Source organism: Vulpes vulpes, chromosome 6, assembly GCF_048418805.1.
Source record: "Vulpes vulpes isolate BD-2025 chromosome 6, VulVul3, whole genome shotgun sequence".
NCBI classification, from domain to species: Eukaryota; Metazoa; Chordata; class Mammalia; order Carnivora; family Canidae; genus Vulpes; species Vulpes vulpes.
Genome location: NC_132785.1, coordinates 100,753,823 through 100,771,022, shown reverse-complemented (window position 1 = coordinate 100,771,022; position 17,200 = coordinate 100,753,823). Strand labels below are relative to the sequence as shown.

Sequence of the window (17,200 nt, the reverse complement as noted above, 5' to 3'; positions counted from 1 at the left end):
TCTTTCAGCTTGGTCCACTCTTGTCCCTGCAGGGTGTGTCTGCTGCTGCCTTTAGTCCACTTGAGCTGCACTGGCCATGACATATTTCAGCAGAACTCTCCACAGCGGGTTCTCGTGCAGGTAGTACTTGATTAATGGTTTTTGCCTCTTGCTATTCATTAAAGACTGTTTGCACTGAATGTGCTGTCAGGTTTTGCAGGATTCCCCAGCTTGAAGGATACACTCATGCTGAAGAAAGAACAGATTGGAGAGTTGGGAAACACTAATTAGAAATGCCTGTAAGACGTATTGTGGACACCTGTCTCGCCTATTCATTCACTCATTCACTACTCATTCATACATTTCTTTAGCAAAACATGCATCAAGTCCTGTGTGCCTGAACTTGTGTAGCTCCTTGGAAAACAAAGATAATAAAGGCATTGATGGGAAACATGACCATGCCAAGGAATGGTTGCTACATAAGAATGTGATTGCTCTAATGAAGGCTAGAGAGTGGGAAGATTTTTAGCACAGGCTACAGGCTTCAAATCTTGGCATTGTCACTACCTATGTTAATTCAGGGAAGCTATGTAGTCCCTGTTTCCTTGTGATAAAATAGGAATAATAATGAATGTCCCTACCTAGAGTTGTAATTATTTAAATTGTAAAAGTGCTTGATGTCTCTTACATTGTAGATGCTCAATAAAGATTGATTCATTGATTGATTATTCAATGTTTATTGAATGAAAGCTAGTGTCATCATATATTGAATTCAGTGAAAACAGAGATGAAGGAGAACCTAAGACCATTCAGGGGGTCAGAAATGTTTCAGAGAAGGTATCGGGTAGGCCAAGAGTTGAGGAGGGCATGGGAGATTGCCAGAAGACCAGTGAAGTGAGGGCCTTCCGGGCAGAACAACATATGCGAGAGCAAAGAGGCATGAGGGAGGGAGCTGGCATATTTGTGGGACCAATTGTGGTTTGCAATGTCATGGTCACAGAGTATGGTTGGGGAGAGGCTGGAGAGGCGACAGGGTAGGGAAGCAGGGACCCATTTATATGCGTGATGGGGTTTGGGAACTGATCTGTAGGGAATTTAAAGTCGTGAATGATTCTTTTTTTTTTTTTTTAAAGATTTATTTATTTATTTGACAGAGAGAGAGAGCACAAACAGAGCAGCAGCAGCAGCAGAGAGAGGGAGAAGTAGGTTCCCAATGAGCAGAAAGCCAGACACAGGGCTTGATCCCCAGACCCTGAGATCATGCCTTGAGCCAAAGGCAGACGCTTAACCAACAGAGCCACCAAGGCGCCCCTCACTGAATGATTCTGGTCAGGAGTGACATGATACTGTTCTCAGATCTCCCTGACAGCAGTGAGCAGATCGATGAGAAGGATAGAAATGGAAGCCAAGAGACCAGCAGAAGGCTGCCAGGAGCAAGAATCGGGGAGAGTGCTGAGGCATCAGCCAAGACAAGGAGAGGCAACCTCCAGAGGGACTCGGGGAGGCAGGTCAGTAAGCACTTGTGCCTGGTTAGATGTGAGGGCCGAGGGAAGAAGACTCCTGAACGACTCCCAACGACAGGCAGCTGAGGCAGTGCCCACCCTGAGATGGGGAAAGTGAAGGAGGACCGGGAGGCAGGTGTTGAGGTGAAGAGGGGCACTGGGGAGCTGAGTCCCTTGGCGGTCCAGGTTCCTTAGGAGAGTGTTGAGGAAGGAGAGGCAAAGACCGAGATCAGGGGATACATTTCAAAAGCAAGAAATTGGCCCCCAATGTCAATGCCACAGCGAAGTAACAGAGGATCCTAGAGCTTCTCATTAGGTTTGCCAGCTGGTGGTGTTTCTAAACTTGGTGAGAGACACTTAGGTGCTGAGACCGGCAGCCAGACTGCAGTGGGTGACAAGGTGCAAACAGGGCAGGAGCGCCTTTTAGAAGTCTGATTGCAAGGAGAATTACTGGTTTTTGAAAAATATTTTTAAAAGATATCTGTAAATCTAAAGTGCCCAACAGGGAAATCTCTGGAATGGCTTGCTGTGATAAAGAACAGAATACTAACAAGTAGGAAATTCTTGTATAGAGACAATTTTCAAAATGAATCTATGTTAAGTTAGGGCACTTTTATAAAGGAAAGGAATATTTTAGAAGCTGTTTACATGTTTCATAAGCTCTGACTACTACTGTGCTCTATTACAAGACTTACAATTTCTAGGAATGCGTTTATATATGGGATTCCCTTGGAACATGGTTTATGTCTTTTTGTAGGCTAAACTTCTAATGAATGAATTTGTCAGTAGGTACTGTAGTTTATGGAGTCTGGTAGCAAAATCTCGAAATTTCAAATGAGTAACCCTTGTAGTATCAGATCCTCACACATTTTATATGTTGTTCTGAGAGTCATAGGCTCACATAAATTTGCTTCCCTAAGCTCCTGAGACTAAGGCTCATATTTTGCATGGAACATTCACAGTCCTTTCTGAATCCTAAGTTCTTAGACAAATCCAAAAAGCAATACTTTCTTTAGACCCAGAACATGTTTTAATTTTTCTGGCTAGAATAGAATGAAATCACTTTCAAAAAGGGGTGACACAATATCAGAGAGACAAGCAGAGGAATCTCATACTTGAAAGCTATTTAAAATAGCTTGATTCCAACATCAAATTCTAATAACAGCAATGGCAATCATTTCCCACTGAGGTGGCAGTAGGTGTCTCTGAGGAAGTTGTTTTTGAGGTAACATTTGAAGAATGACTGGAATTTTGATGGAGAAATAACCAAGGAACCAGAATAGCACAAGGAAAAGCTCAGAGGTTAAGAGTAAGTAAACAACTAGTTGAAGAACAGTATCTAAACTATAGATCCTTGAAAGAAGTATTTATGAAGAAAATAGTGGAGATAAGACCAGGAAGGGTGATTAAGTTCAGTTTGTCCAGAACAAAGATTAGGATTTGGGGAGTTGAGGGAGCTTGAAGCATGTAATTACCTGAGTAGGGTGGGAAGTTTCCTTAAAACTCTTTTTGGAAGCATCAGCCAAATTATAAAATCTAAGCTCCCATAGCCTAGTGAAACAGAAGCAAAAAAAGCAGAATCCAAAAGGATAGTTAAATCCTGGTTAGCATGGGATGGGAAGAAGATGGGCTAAGGGATCTATAGTCTGTGCTGGGCTCAAAGTGCTCCGTGGAGGTGGCTAGATGTGGTCATGCTGGGCTGCGCGAGGCAGGTGCTTGCATTGGACTGGTCGGAGGGGGCGGCAATGGCAGCTTTCACCCTGAGCCCTGCCTGACTCTGCTGTAGTTTCATGGTTTCCTCTGCTTGCCCTGAATGGTTCAGACGACATGAGCTTACCTGCTCGAATTTATCACTCTCTGACTTGACTTTGGAAGTCAAGAGATTTCCGGAATCTCATTCTCTGGAAGCAGAGATTCCTCTGTGTAATGCTGACTGGTAGATTTTTGAGCATTCTCTGGGTCTCTCTTCATTCTTCTGTGTGTATATACAAGTATAAATTTTCTTTTCCGCTTTTAGGGGACCAGGAGAAACTGTTAAGAGGTTAAGCGTAAATTGAAGAAAACCAATTTTTTTTAAAGATTTTATTTTATTTATTCATGAGAGACAGAGACAGAGAGAGAGAGAGAGAGAGAGAGAGAGAGAGATTGAGAAGCAGGCTCCATGCAAGGAGCCCGACGTCTCCAGGATCACACCCCAGGTGAAAGTGGTGCTAAACCACTGAGCCACTGGGGCTGCCCAAGAAAACCAATTTTTGAGGTAGATATCTATCATTTTGTCTGCTGACTTTCCCTTCCACCCTTTTCCTAGTATTCCTTTTCCTTACAGAAATGCCCATTTTTCTATACTACATGATTCTGGTGGAACTGCTATCTTGGCACTCTGTTCCACTAAGCCATGAGTGTGGACATGTTACCAGAGCCTGGCCATCTGTGCCCCATCTGTAGACCACAGTTATTGGACACATATGGACATGTGACTGAAGCAGGACCACTTGGAGTCCTTCTCTGGAATTTTCTGGATGTGTTGGGATGATGGTTAGAATTTTTTGCAACTAATATCTTTCTTCACTCAGAGAGAATGAGGCTATCACACTGAAAGAAGTAGAGCTGAGAGGGAGAGAGGTCTGATACCTTCCATTTGTGTTCCTAAACTTAGGTGTGCTAGGCCCCACTCCCCCACTTTCCACTATCCCCATGTTTTTTTTTTTTCTTGAGTTATTTTGAGTTGCATTTTGGTCAATTCAACTGAAAAAAGGAGTCCTGATTGATGTAAAATTTGTTTGTTGGTCATTTGCTTTGTTATTGGCTTTACCTTTGTAACTTGTTTGGTCTCAGATAACCACCAAAGACTTCTGAGGGTAGGACACCCCCACCTCCGTAGTTTTAATTTAAAATTAGCTCAGAAGATATCCTTACTGATGTCCCACCTTTTTAACATCTTGTAGGTCTGTTAGCTCAATTCTGTGGAGTTACACATTTCTAAAGAAAACTCAAAATACTTTTTAAGAATATAGACAGGAATGGGCTTTTTGGGTTTAGTTTCACAACAAGGATAATGGAGTTTGCAGAGTATTTCTGAGAAACAGATGAAAACTGTGGTGATAACATATATTAAATCCCAAAAAGAAAAGTGGTTCAGAGAAAAAGCATTATTTCTAAGAATATCATTAAGGTGTTTCATTATATATAGTAAATGAGATGCAGTTTCACACCCTGTCAACTTATATGTAAGATACGGTGTGTATATGTGTGTGTGTGTGTGATTTTTCTGTGGAAAATGGGGTAACTTAAAACCATTGCAAAGCCTTGGATCTTTATATTAGAGAAAGGTTCCACTTGTTTATATCCATACCTCATATCATTTATATATGTGTATATAATATACAAATCAGTATATTCAATTCCTGATCAGAAGTTTTCTTGCTATCCAAATCCATGCTGTTCAGCCTTGAGTCAGGCTGGCAGTGAGCTAAAGCAGATGGAGGAAAGAGCCAGGGAAAGGTCATTGAAATGATATCATGTGATCCAGCCTTCCCACTCAGACTGGTCACTCAGAGTGACTTTGAGGGATGAGGTGTGGCATCAGGAGTAGTCAGGTATCTGGCATGGTACTGAGGGTCTACAGAGGTAGCACTGTGGTTCCGAGTGGTTCCTTTCTCTGGAAGAGGACTCCAGGTAACATCTGGGGGTACTGAGAAGAGAGGGGCAGGTATGGTTTCCTCCTGCAGCTAAGGGAGCTGGGGCTCACATTAGAGTTCTGGTTTCAGCAGAATAACTAGGAACAAGCCTAGAGTGGGGAACAGGTAAACATGGAGAAGGCTATGGGAAAGGCTACCGCAAGCGAATCCAGCAACAAGAGCAGAGTAGGCATGGAACACCCTAGAGAGCCTTTCCATTGTGTGACTTAGGAGCAATGGGACCAAATATTCAGGGCTGGTGTAGATGCCAGAGCCAAGCAGACACAGGGAGGGTAAGGATTGGCCCATACTAAGGGAGGGATTGGGCTCGATGCCCCAGAGGAATCTGGCAGGGGACCCTGAGGCTGCACCTACTTCTCCTCCTCCTTCCCTCCCATCTATGCCTGTCATGGATGCAGACTCATGGTATATATTATATATATATGTGTATTATATAATATAGGGTGGGTAAGACTCACCAGAGTCTCCTTGTCTATGAATCCTGACTCATCCATGTCAAGGAGCTCCCCTTCAACCACAGGGAAGGGCCAGGTGCAGGCTCCTTGAGTGGGTCCATGGACTCTGAACACCACCTACTCTTCGTTAGCTCATGGGTGGGCCTACTTCTGTCTTCCTTTACTTCTGTCATCCTTTCTCAGGACCCACACCTCTCCCTGTGCTATTTCTGAGATGCTTCACTTTTCACCATGATGATTCAGTGATGCTGTGGGATTCTTTTCTATTTACAGGGCTGAAAGGCAGGCCAGTTTTACCAATAGCTAAACAGTGATTGATGGAGTATGGTTTGAGGGGCACCAGGAAAGCTACCACTGTCCTTGCCTCTGCTTGGAATTCTCTCAGAGTCATTTATTTACATTAAGTCATCGTGTCTCCCCTGCAAGACAGTGCTCCATTAAATCTGTTCGCTGCTGTGCTTACAACAGCACCCAGCACATGATAGGTACTCAATAAATATTGGTTGTATAAATGTTCTTCAAGGGATACTGTGTTAAAGTGTAAATACCTTTGGAGCAGTGTACTGAGCTGTTATCAATCCTCATCACTCTGGCAGGAGTGACTGCTTTTCCTTCGTGTCACTGACCCTGAGCCACCCTTCTCTGTACCCTTGACAGAGCTATACACAGGCAAAGGAGAGTCACAGAGACTGTTGCCCCTATCGGTGCACAGGTATTCCTTCCCCTTTCCACTCCACTCCTGTTTCTGCCTGGCTCACAATCCCTGACTTGGTCTCTTATTTATGACTCTGCTCCTGCCTCTAAAAGCTGGCCTGATCTCTTAGGCTTGGATTTAAGTTCTCCCTGAAGTAGGTGGCTCAGCCCATCCCCATCTATGCCCTGGCTCTTCAGACTGACTCCTTCAGGAGGATGCTTTACCCTGGAGGGGTCCTCAACTCTGTCCCATGTGGTCCTTTCTGCAGCCCAGATGCTCTGAGATATGGCTGTGTGATCTGGAGGAGGGGGGAGGTTGGGGTGGTGAGAGGTCTGGATTGTAACTGTTTTCTGGATGGTTTTCCCTCCCTACTCTTATTCCCCCACTGGCCTCTCCTTCCCACTTCAAATTGCCTCTTTGATCCAGAAACTTTCCTAGGGTCCAATTGGTCTGGGAATATGAAGCTTCTCCTCTTCTCTCCTCTTCTCTCCTCTTCTCTTCTCTTCTCTTCTCTTCTCTTCTCTTCTCTTCTCTTCTCTTCTCTTCTCTTCTCTTCTCTTCTCCTCTCCTCTCCTCTCCTCTCCTCTCCTCTCCTCTCCTCTCCTCTCCTCTCCTCTCCTCTCCTCTTCTCTTCTTCTCCTCTCCTCTCCTGTCCTCTCCTCTCCTCTCCTCTCCTCTCCTCTCCTCTCCTCTCCTCTCCTCTTCTCTTCTCTGACCTTTCTCTTTTGAGATTTCTTGCAGGCTCTGTTTACTTGCATATTCTCCTTGTGGCTCTCTATACCTCCTCCTCCACCTCTCCAGAGTGTGTGTCTCTGCCTGCGTTTCCTCAGAGAAGGGCTGAACCGAGACCTTGAGTGTGGGCAGCCAGGTTGGGGAAATGATGCCTGGGGCACAGGGGTGGAGACTGGAAAGCAACAGAAAAGGTGGGAAGGCCACTCAAGGGGTTATCCTTTTTTAAAAATTTTTCTTTATTTAAATTCAATTTGCTAACATATAACACCCAATGCTCATCCCATCAAGTGTCCTCCTTAGTGCCTGTCACCCAGTTAGTTACCCCATCCCCCTACCCACTCCCCCTTCCACAACCTTTTGTTTCCCAGAGTTAGGAGTCTCTCATGGTTTGTCTCCCTCTCTAATTTTTCTGCACTCAGTTTTTCAAGGGGGTGTTCTTGACCAAGTCACTCCTGTAGACTTCCGGGGCTCAGCCCCCCTGTGCCCAGCATTGTCTAAGCAACAGAAGGGAGAAACATCCAGCAAGTGCTTCACAATTGCCCTGTGAGTCATTAAGTTCCTTGCAGATCCTGGCTGGGGTCCATGCTGTTGTGTCCGAGAAGCCTGGAGGCACAGCACAAACTGAGGCATGATGCTGTCAGCTTATCCCAGTGCAAAGTGGGTGACCATGGCAATGGCAAGAGGGATATGGGCCAGGAAGCAGGAAGGAGTGAGGCAAGGTTCAAGGACCAGCCCTCCCTGGCCCTGCGCAGATCTAGTGATGTCTGTAGTAAGTCCATTTGTCACAAGGACTTCAAGGTGTTGTCAATCACTATCTCCGCAAAAGACTTAGGACAGGAGGACAGGAGGGTTAGTGGAACATACCATGATTTATGATCTCATGACTGGTCCTCAGGCCTTGACCCAGATTCAGCATCCACTTCCCACATCACACCTTCTGTTTCCCTCACCTCAGTGAGCACTGCGGTTGGCCAAGGCTGTTAGCCTGGTGTCATCACCTGGACCTTCCTCTCCAAGGGCTCTGAGCCTTTCCAGGCTGTGGTTGTACAAGTGACCCCTTTATGGTCACTGTGGGTACAGAAAGCCCTGAGAAACACCCAGGGGATCTCTTGGGTTCCATATTCCTTCCTGCCTCCCACCAGAGAGCAGCAGCCAGGTCCTCCTGGTCATCAAGGCCAGTTATCGCCTGACAACACCCTTTCCTAGCCTGTTCGTCCACTGGCATGAGTAGCCTCATATGAACCGATGGCAGTCATAGCTCCTGGTGGAACTCCAGCTAGGTGCCTGCCTGGGAGCCTGGGCCACCAATCCAGAAGAGTCTAGGGTCATGAGACAGGAGCATGAATTCCACAGGGGACCGCTGACAGGGATGGTGGGAACAGAACCATGCCCACTTCCACCCAGGTTATACCTTTGCAAAGGTGAGGGCCAAGGCACCAAAGGTGTTCCATGCCCTTGGACCCGCTCTCGCTTTGTGGTCTTGACTCCCTGTTTCTGTCCATCTGTCCTCATCCCTGTCTGTGTCTATCCCTGTCTTTCTCCATGTGCTCTGCCTCTCTCCATCCCCTGGCAGTCCGATCCCCCTGCTGGGGGACAAAGGCTGTGACTGCTGTGCTATTCCTATATATATGGTCTCCCAGGTTGGCGTCACCTGGGCTGCTCCTTCCTCAGAGTGCTGGGGGACTCTCGAGAGTCAGAGGCAGAGGGGAACTTGTGCATAGGGGCTGCCCATGAAGGTGGTGTTCAGGAAGGAAAATTCTAGAACAAAAAAGCTCCACTCAGAAATTTGCCAGTGATCAGCTGTGTTTGAATTTATCAGGAAAAGCATTCCATCCCAGGCCAGGCAGACATCACTTTGTCCTTCCTGCCCCCGACCATGGGGAAGTAATGGGAACAGATGCTGAGGGAATTGATGACAGCAGATGGGAGATGCTCCCCCTTCTCTTCCAGGACCATTCTTTCTCTACCCAGTCAAGGACGGCTTCCTTCCTGCAGCAGAAGCTCCACGGATCACCTGGACAGCCTCCTCCCTGCACGCACGTTCCCAGCAGAGCCTGCAGAGGAGGCCCGGGGCTCCCGCAGCCCCTCCTGGTTCTGTCCCACTGCAGCCTCCCTCAGCCAGCAATTCGTGTGTATGTTCACTTCTGTGCCATTGTTATGCTGGCTTCTCTACTAGGACAACCTTCTCAACCCTTTTCCATTCTCCTCACACTCCTGCTCATTTTTTTAAAGGCCAAGCCAAGCATCATTTTCTTTGTGAAGGGCCTGGTGGAATTATGCTCATGTATTATGCTCACAACATTTATACACAACAATTCGTTTAATTCTCATCACAGCCTTTGAGGTCGAGTCTATAACTATACCTATTTTACAGATGAGAAAACTAAGTCACAGGGAAATTCAATCACTTGTCTAAGGTACCACACTAAGTAGTATCACTTGTAGGCCTATGCCTTCTCTGCATGCTGGCAATGTGTCGCTTGGTGTGTCGTATAGGAGGCCACCGATATGCTACCAAGTGAATGATTTGGATGCTGATGCTTTCTCAAAAAAGTCAAATAAGTCTAATTTAAACAAAACACAAATGTGGTTGACACTTCATGATATTGAAGAGTTCTCTTGCCTGTGAGCTCCCTACACTGTCCAATCCTCTCTCTGCCTCTTCTCTTTCTGATCATTTTCTAGTTTTGTTTTTTTTTTTTCTCTCTTCTGGATGGAGAACATCAGACAAAATTGCCAAGAGGAAGAGGTTTGCCTGGGGGAGAGGGCTGAGGTCTTTACTAAGTTAGATGTTTGGTGAGTCCGTTGACTTCATGTTCTTCCTTAGGGTTGGATAAATGAGAATTGGCTTCAGGCAGGGGTGGAAAGGGACGCTACCACAGTACCTGGTGAGAAATTGAATTCAGAGAGAGGGAATGAAGTGGAATATGTTCCTTTCAGTCCCATTGATCTTTCTTTCTATCAAAGCATCTCCTGCGGGCTTCAGTTAAGGATATAGAATTATAGGAATTAGATATGTTACCCTATCCACAATGATGGCAGGATCATTTGTCAATGAAAAAAAAAATTCAATTGTAGAGTTTCTGGAACACTCTTTATGCCTGACTTGTTTCTGAGATCTTTTTAATTGGATTTGAGTCTTTTGTTTTGTTTCTTTGGATAAAGTCATTAACCCCTGTTTCACTGGGATGAAAGAAGAAATGAAAGGTAGTTTTGACTGTCAAGGAACCCTGAGTATAATGTAAGAGTCAGAATCCATGCCTGCCTTGTGTGGTGTGAGTGCCACACCTGCTCACCCCTTGCTGGGGGAAGGGAGGGATGTGGTCCACTATGACCCTCATTCTCTCTGCAGGTATTTTAGGAAATGCAGCATCAAAATCAAAGCTAAGCCACAGGAGTTGGGAACATAGTGATTTGGCGACAAAGGCACAGAGTAGAAGAAAAAGGTCTGCTTTCTAGTTCTGACTCTATTACTGAACTAAGGTTCAGAGAAGATAGTGCATTAGTGTGGAAAATGTTTCCTTGCCTTTAAAGGGGAAGGGAGTGAATTAAAAGTGTCCAAGTCTCAGGACTGTGTTGTAGGGTAGAATGTCAGGTTTGCGATCCAGTGCATGCACACACTTTTTCTTACTCCTCCTTCCAACTTGAATGACTTTTTTAGTCCTTAATCTATTCTTTTTTCATCCTTGTACTCTAAATTGTGTCCTCAGAATATGGGATAAAGGCAATAATGATCAAGATAATGATACTATTAATCTATTAAGAATCTAATTCATTTAACTTAAAGAGTATGAACTACTTTTTATCAAGCACTTAATATGTAGTAGACATTCAAAAATATGATTTCATTTAATGCTCAAAGTCATCTTAGTAAATAGATAACAATTATCCCTATTTCAGAGATGGGGAAGCTGTGGCCCAGAGGAGAGACTGATTTGTGCAAGGTAACAGCACAAGTAATGGCCGAGTCCGTATGGGCTCCAAGAATTTTTTTAACCCAGAGTCTATACTCTTAACCACTGTTGTACACTTAACAGGAGGGAAAAGTGGTTACCAATGATCCACGATGCAGAATCCAATGGACTTTTTCTTTGTAATCCTCTCAGGCCTCTCAGGTAGTGCTCATGTTTGATCATCATTATCAATCTTAAAATCCTATCCGTGGTCTCCTTGGACATACGTCTTCATCTTCTGTGATCATTAGTTCTATGGCGTCAACCTGGCTGGGCCTCAGTGCCCAGATATTTGGTCAGACGTTATTCTGGATATTTCTATAAGAGTATTTTGTGAATTATATTAACATTTAAACCAGTGGACTTTGAGTAAAGCACCCCCTTTTACCCAGTTTGGATGGGTCTTACCCAATCAGTTGAAGGCCCTAATAGAACAAAGACTGAGGGCCTGGGAGCAAAAAGGAATTATGCCAGCAGATGGGTTTTGAACCTGAATTGCAGTATCGCTCTTCCCCAGGGCCCTAAACTGCCAGCTTACTTTGCAGATTTTGGATTTGCCAACCTCCGTAATCATGTGAGCCAATACATGTCCTATTGGTTTGGTTTCTCTGGAAAACCCTAACTTGCACTTTTTCCTTCTTGAACTTTTCCTTCTAATCTACTTTTAGTCCGCATTCCCCCTTTGCCCTGACAAGAGAGGCTTCTTCAGTATTAGATGGCAGTTTCTTGTTCTTTTCTCTTTGTGTCCTTTCTCTCAGAGAAGACGCCTACTCTCGCAACTTCACGATGGGTCTGTGTTACTCTGAAATCTGAGTTCCTAAGCCTGACTGCTTTCTTTACCCCAAGTTTGGGGCTGCCTGGGTCTTCACAGGAAGACGTCACCAAACAGCAGCTAATCATTCAGCTCCCACATCACTGAGCTCTCCTCCTAGTTACAGATTCTTTTAACCACCCAGACTTCAACCTAGAGTTTCTGAACTGCTCCTTGTTCCCTGCTCTATATATTCAGCTGGCCAGGCAGTGGTTCAATTTGTTCTTCTTTGGGACCATCTTCCATCTTGCTATGGTCTGAATGTTTGCATCCCAAAAATTCATATGTTGAAATCCTAACCCTCAAAGGTAATGGTATTAGCAGATGAGGTCTTTGGGAGGTACTTAGGTCATGAGTATTGGGTCCTCATGGCTGAAGTCAATGCTCTTATAAAAGAGATCCCTCAGAGCTTCCAAGCCCCTGTGCCATGTAAGGTACAGTGAGAGGTCTGTGACCTGGAAGAGGGCTCTCATTAGAACCTGACCCCGCTGACATCCTGACCCTGGACTTCCAGCCTCCAGAACTGTGAACAAGAAATATCTGTTGTTTATAAGCTACCCAGTCTGTGATATTTCGTTTCAGTGCACTGAACACACTGAGGCTCATCTACCCTTTCCTTTGCATGTTTATGGCTGGCACCACTTGGCCCAGCCCTGTTTGTCTCCCTCCTGGACCACCTCCCTTCTTCAGATTTATCTCCTCTAGTCCACCTCACACAGAAATGGAAGATTAGCTTTCCTGGAGTGCCATTTCCTTTATCACTCTTATCCTAATTTGGCAGGATAGGGAAGCTAGTCCTGTCTCAGGCCAGTGCTAAAACTAGATCTCAGTTAATCCTTTCTTTGAGTATAAGGCCCAACACTGCTTCTTGCCACATGCTCCCACACCCCTAGAAACCAAGGCCACAAAGAATCTCATGCTTAGTCAGAAGCTCCTTTATGACCAACTGTCTCTTTAAGATCTTCAAACATCCAGCAACACTGAGGAAGCTTAGATGGGATTGAGGGTGGCCTTCTAGGGAGGGAGGCACCAGGATCCAGGACTAAAACCCCATGTGATTCCTCCTGCACTGCAGGCTGGCTCCTGCCATCAGTCTTTACGAGGTCACATGAAGCTTGTTTCTCTGGAGGCTGTAGTCAGATGGAGATGTCAGAAAGGAGGCAGAACTGGAGAAGCAGGTCCAGAGAAAGGAAAAAAATTCTGAATGTTACTATTGACTCCAAAGCTTCATGGGGCTCATAAGGACCAATAAGTACCAGGGCAGTGGTTTATCAAAATAACTTACCTACAAAGTATCCATATTGGAAGGCAAGCTATTGTTCTGGTGTGGGGGGTAATGTGATATTTTTTATTGTCTGTTAGGGGTGACCCAAGAGCTCTGACAGCACTTTGAGAAGAAGACTTTTTACCAAATGGGGCCAAAGTTATGTAATAATAATGATAATAATAATAGCAGCTATTATTTATGGAATTCTTGGTGATGCCACATACTGTACCAAGTGTTCTACATATATTGACTCATTTACTCCTCACGATAAAATCATGAATTATAGGGATGCCTGGGTGGTTCAGTGGTTGAACGTCCGCCTTCCACTCAGGGCATGATCCCAGGGTCCTGGGATCGAGTCCCACATCAGGCTCCCTGAATGGAACCTGCTTCTCCCTCTGCCTGTGTCTGACTCTCTCCCTGTGTCTCTCATGAATAAATAAATAAATTGTTTTTGAAAATCAGGAATTATAAACCATTATTACTTTCCTCTTACAGATGTGGAAACTGAGGCATAGAGAGGTTTGTCTGAGGGGACAGCTCATAAGTAGCAGAATCAAGATTTGATTCTGGCTCCATAGCTTATAGGCATAGGGAAGGAAGGAGACCTGACTGGCTCCTATATTTGCTAGGTGAGAATACACTCTAATTAATGCCTCATTCGATGCCGGCCCATTGGAAGGGTTTTATTGTAACTAAGGAAGCCATAATTTCTCTGCAATGGGAACTGAGGCCTGAGACTCCTGAGAAGTGACTGAGGACTTCCTAAGATACCAAAGGGCTCTCAAATTTGGATAAAATTAGGTCAAGGCAAAAATTTAATATATTCCTGATGGCTGGTGGGTTGTCTGGAGGTGTGGGCCCCCATGGCTGCTCCTGGTCAGGTCACAGGGCAAGAAGGAGAGTAGTAAGAATAATTGAAGATGGGTAGGTGTTTTCAAAATCTGCTTGCTGGAATCAGGAAGGATTTCTTTTCAATGATGCCAATTGTTTGAGGGCAGATAGAGCAGAGGCTTCATGAATGGTGAGTCTAAATTCTCTCGGTGCACAGATAAATTTAATGGATGTTCTGTGTCACATTGATGAAGAGAAGACCCTGGAGCTGTCCAAAGAGGGTGACACACTGTTGACAAATCTTATGCACTTCCCATGGCACTGGGGAGCTACAGGGGCTGTGAAAAGCTTTCCATCCAGATGGGACTGGTGTGTCCAGAGCCTTCTGCATTGTAACCCTTGCTTCCCTGAGCCTTAAGAAGGACATTCAAAAAGTCTAACAATTAGAATGATAACAGAAACCATGTTCAACAATGAGTTCCCACAGTGGGACCCCAAGTTTCTCTCTTCCCTGGCACAGTTCCTGGTGGCTCCTGTGTTCTATTTGGCACCATTCAGTTCCTCCTAGAGCCACCAGCACATAGCTGGGCTCTTGATGGGTGTGAAGTCACATCCCAGCCTCTAGGGAAGACAAAGTCTCCACTTCTAGCCCTCCCCTGCGTGTAACTGGTTTGAGGACCACCAATTTGGTTTAAAGAGTAGGTAAGATTTGGGGAAGGAGAAGGAGAGAAGTTAAAAATTCTGTTTCTTAGGGGATTATCCTTTTGCAATTTTTTCTGTAATGACGTCTTTGGGCTCCCTTCTTCCTGCTGCATTCTTTCTCTTCTTCATTGGAGTAATTTAAGAGAATGTTCTTATGACTTTCTTTTCAGAAGCTGTGGGCCTGGGGCAGCCTCTTGCTTGGAAGGCAGGCCCTCTGCTCATGTACTGCAAGCGGGGATGACAGTGGGGCAGAAGGCAAGAAGAAAACACAAACAGGTTGGGACCAGCTGCCTGAGGCCTGACAGAGAAATACCCTCTTTTCCTGTGTGTGGTTTGTGCTTCTCACCGGCAGAGCAGCCAGCATTTGAGACTTCAATCAGGACATTAAGTCTTGGGGAAGAAGCCAGCAAGTCATCTGACCTGCCACCAGTCCAGCTCACCAGCTGAGGACCAGGTTAGGCCAAGTGCCCAGGGCTGCCACATATGCTGGACATTCTGTGCAAAGAACAAGTCGTTATTGGATGGCATTCCTGTTGGACATCTTTGGGTGGAAATGAACGAGGCTGATCACTTCCAGGAGAGAAGCAATGAGCACCTAGTGTCCTTGGATCTTTATCTGCTGTATCCTCTTATATCTCTTGTAAGACGGCCTTATCCTCTTTCATTCAGCCTTCCCAGGACAAGTGGCAGGGGGGGTCTCAAATCTCTGCTTTGACGTTTGATGCCGTTCAAGGAGCAATCTCATTCAAAGAAAGGGCTGAGAAACGAGTTTGAGTATTTTCTGGTTATAATTTAACATTATCTTGAGTAGAAAATGGCAGGATTTTGTTGAAAAACCCCTTTTTGACTGATGTGTGTTCTCTTCTAGTTTTGAACATTTCAGTCACTGTCTTATAAAAATAATTTTATTGATTTGAGGCTTGGCAAAGAGAAATGATCTACTTTTCAAAAATGGCCTTATAAAGAGTGTATGACTTCCCCCCTTTCCCAAAGTTCTTTGTGTCTTCTTTTATGTTTAAAATCTCCTGGATGATATGCCTTGGTCTTTTCTACTATTGTGCTGAGTGCTTGGTGGGGCCTTTAATCTGAGAAATAGTATCCCATAGGAAAAATGCCTCAAACATTTTTTTCTATTACACTTCTTTGATAACTTTTCCCCCTTCCATTTACTCTGTTTTGTCTTTCTGGAGCTTGTAGTTTTTGGATGTTGAATTCCCTGGACTAAACGTCTAACTTTTCCAAAAATATTTTTTCCCATGACTTTTCTCTCTTGATTCCTTAATTAGTTAAAAAAATTTAAAGCACATCCAAGTTTATATAAAAGTTGCCACTGGGGGTATCTGGGTGGTGTAGTCAGTTAAGTGCCTGAAATTGGCTCAGGTCATGATCTTGGGGTCCTGGGACCGGGCCCCAAGTCGAGTCCCTGGCTCAGCAGGGAGCCTGCTTCTCCCTCTTCCTCTGCCCCTCCTTCCACTTGTGCCCATGCTTTCTCTTTCTCTCTCTCTCTCTCAAATAAATAAATAAAATCTTTTTAAAACAAGTTGTGGATATAGCAGAAAGGACTTTTTTTCCTAAACCGTTTGAAAGCAAACTGTGGATGTGATAATTCCATGATATACAAATGCTTTAGTGGGTATTTCCTACAAACAAGGACATTCTCCCACATAATCACAATATAACCATCAAACTCAGAAAACCTAACATTGCTATATTATTACTATCTAATTTTCAAACCCCAGTCAAGTTTTTCCAGTTTCCTTAAGAAAACCCTTTATAGCAAAAAGATCCAGCTAGGATTCACTTATTTGTTTCTCTTTAGTCTCTCTTAATCTAGAACAATTTCTCAGTCTCTCCTTTGTGACCTTGATATTTTGAAGAGAACAGGTCAGTTATTTTGCAGACTTGGGTTTGTCTGATGTTTCTTCTTGATTAGAGTCAGGTAGGTCATGCATCTTTGGTAGGAATATCGCAAAAGGGGTACTGTGTGCTTCTTATTGTACCCAGTACATGATTTTGACTTGTCCTATTACTGGCGATGTTCTCTTTGATCATTTGATTAAGGAGGTATCTTCTAGACTTCTCTGTATAGCTTACTTTTTGCCTTTATAATTAATAAATATTTTATGGGAAGGAATATTGAACCCATGTAAATATTCTGTAAACCATGTAAACAATATAAGTAGAAACTATAAAGAAAAATAGCTATTAGGAAGAAACGCTTGGCAGCTTGCTCAAGGTACTAATCTATTTTTGCATATTTGTTCTATGTGAAGGTATATGAAAAAACATTTACAACTTCATGAAATGAGAAGATTGGGGAGTTGTATTGCATTTCTCCATTCTTCCTCTTGCAAACAGACTTTAGTATGTCAATCTTAAACTAAAATTTGAGTCTCTATTTTTAAAGCAATTATAGACTATAGGTGTGTGTATGTGCATAAATATCCATATATTTGTTTTTTAGCTCTGTATGCTGAGATGATCTAAAAGAGATGCACCCCAATAGCAACAAGTGCACTGAGGGCCAGCCCTGGTTGTTACATCATTCTCTAGTAAAAGTAACTAGTGCTACT

The 17,200-nt window shown here is 44.2% G+C and overlaps 1 long non-coding RNA gene across 1 annotated transcript in view; it reads left to right on the top strand.

The window, feature by feature from the left end:
* The window catches only part of LOC140599381 (uncharacterized), a 212,650-nt gene extending 196,547 nt beyond the window's left edge, over window positions 1–16,103 (top strand). Inside the window, exon 3 of the long non-coding RNA XR_012002203.1 lies at window positions 14,798–16,103. This is a non-coding gene — a long non-coding RNA (uncharacterized lncRNA). The remainder of the gene's footprint in view (window positions 1–14,797) is intronic.
* The last annotated feature ends 1,097 nt before the right edge of the window (window positions 16,104–17,200 follow it).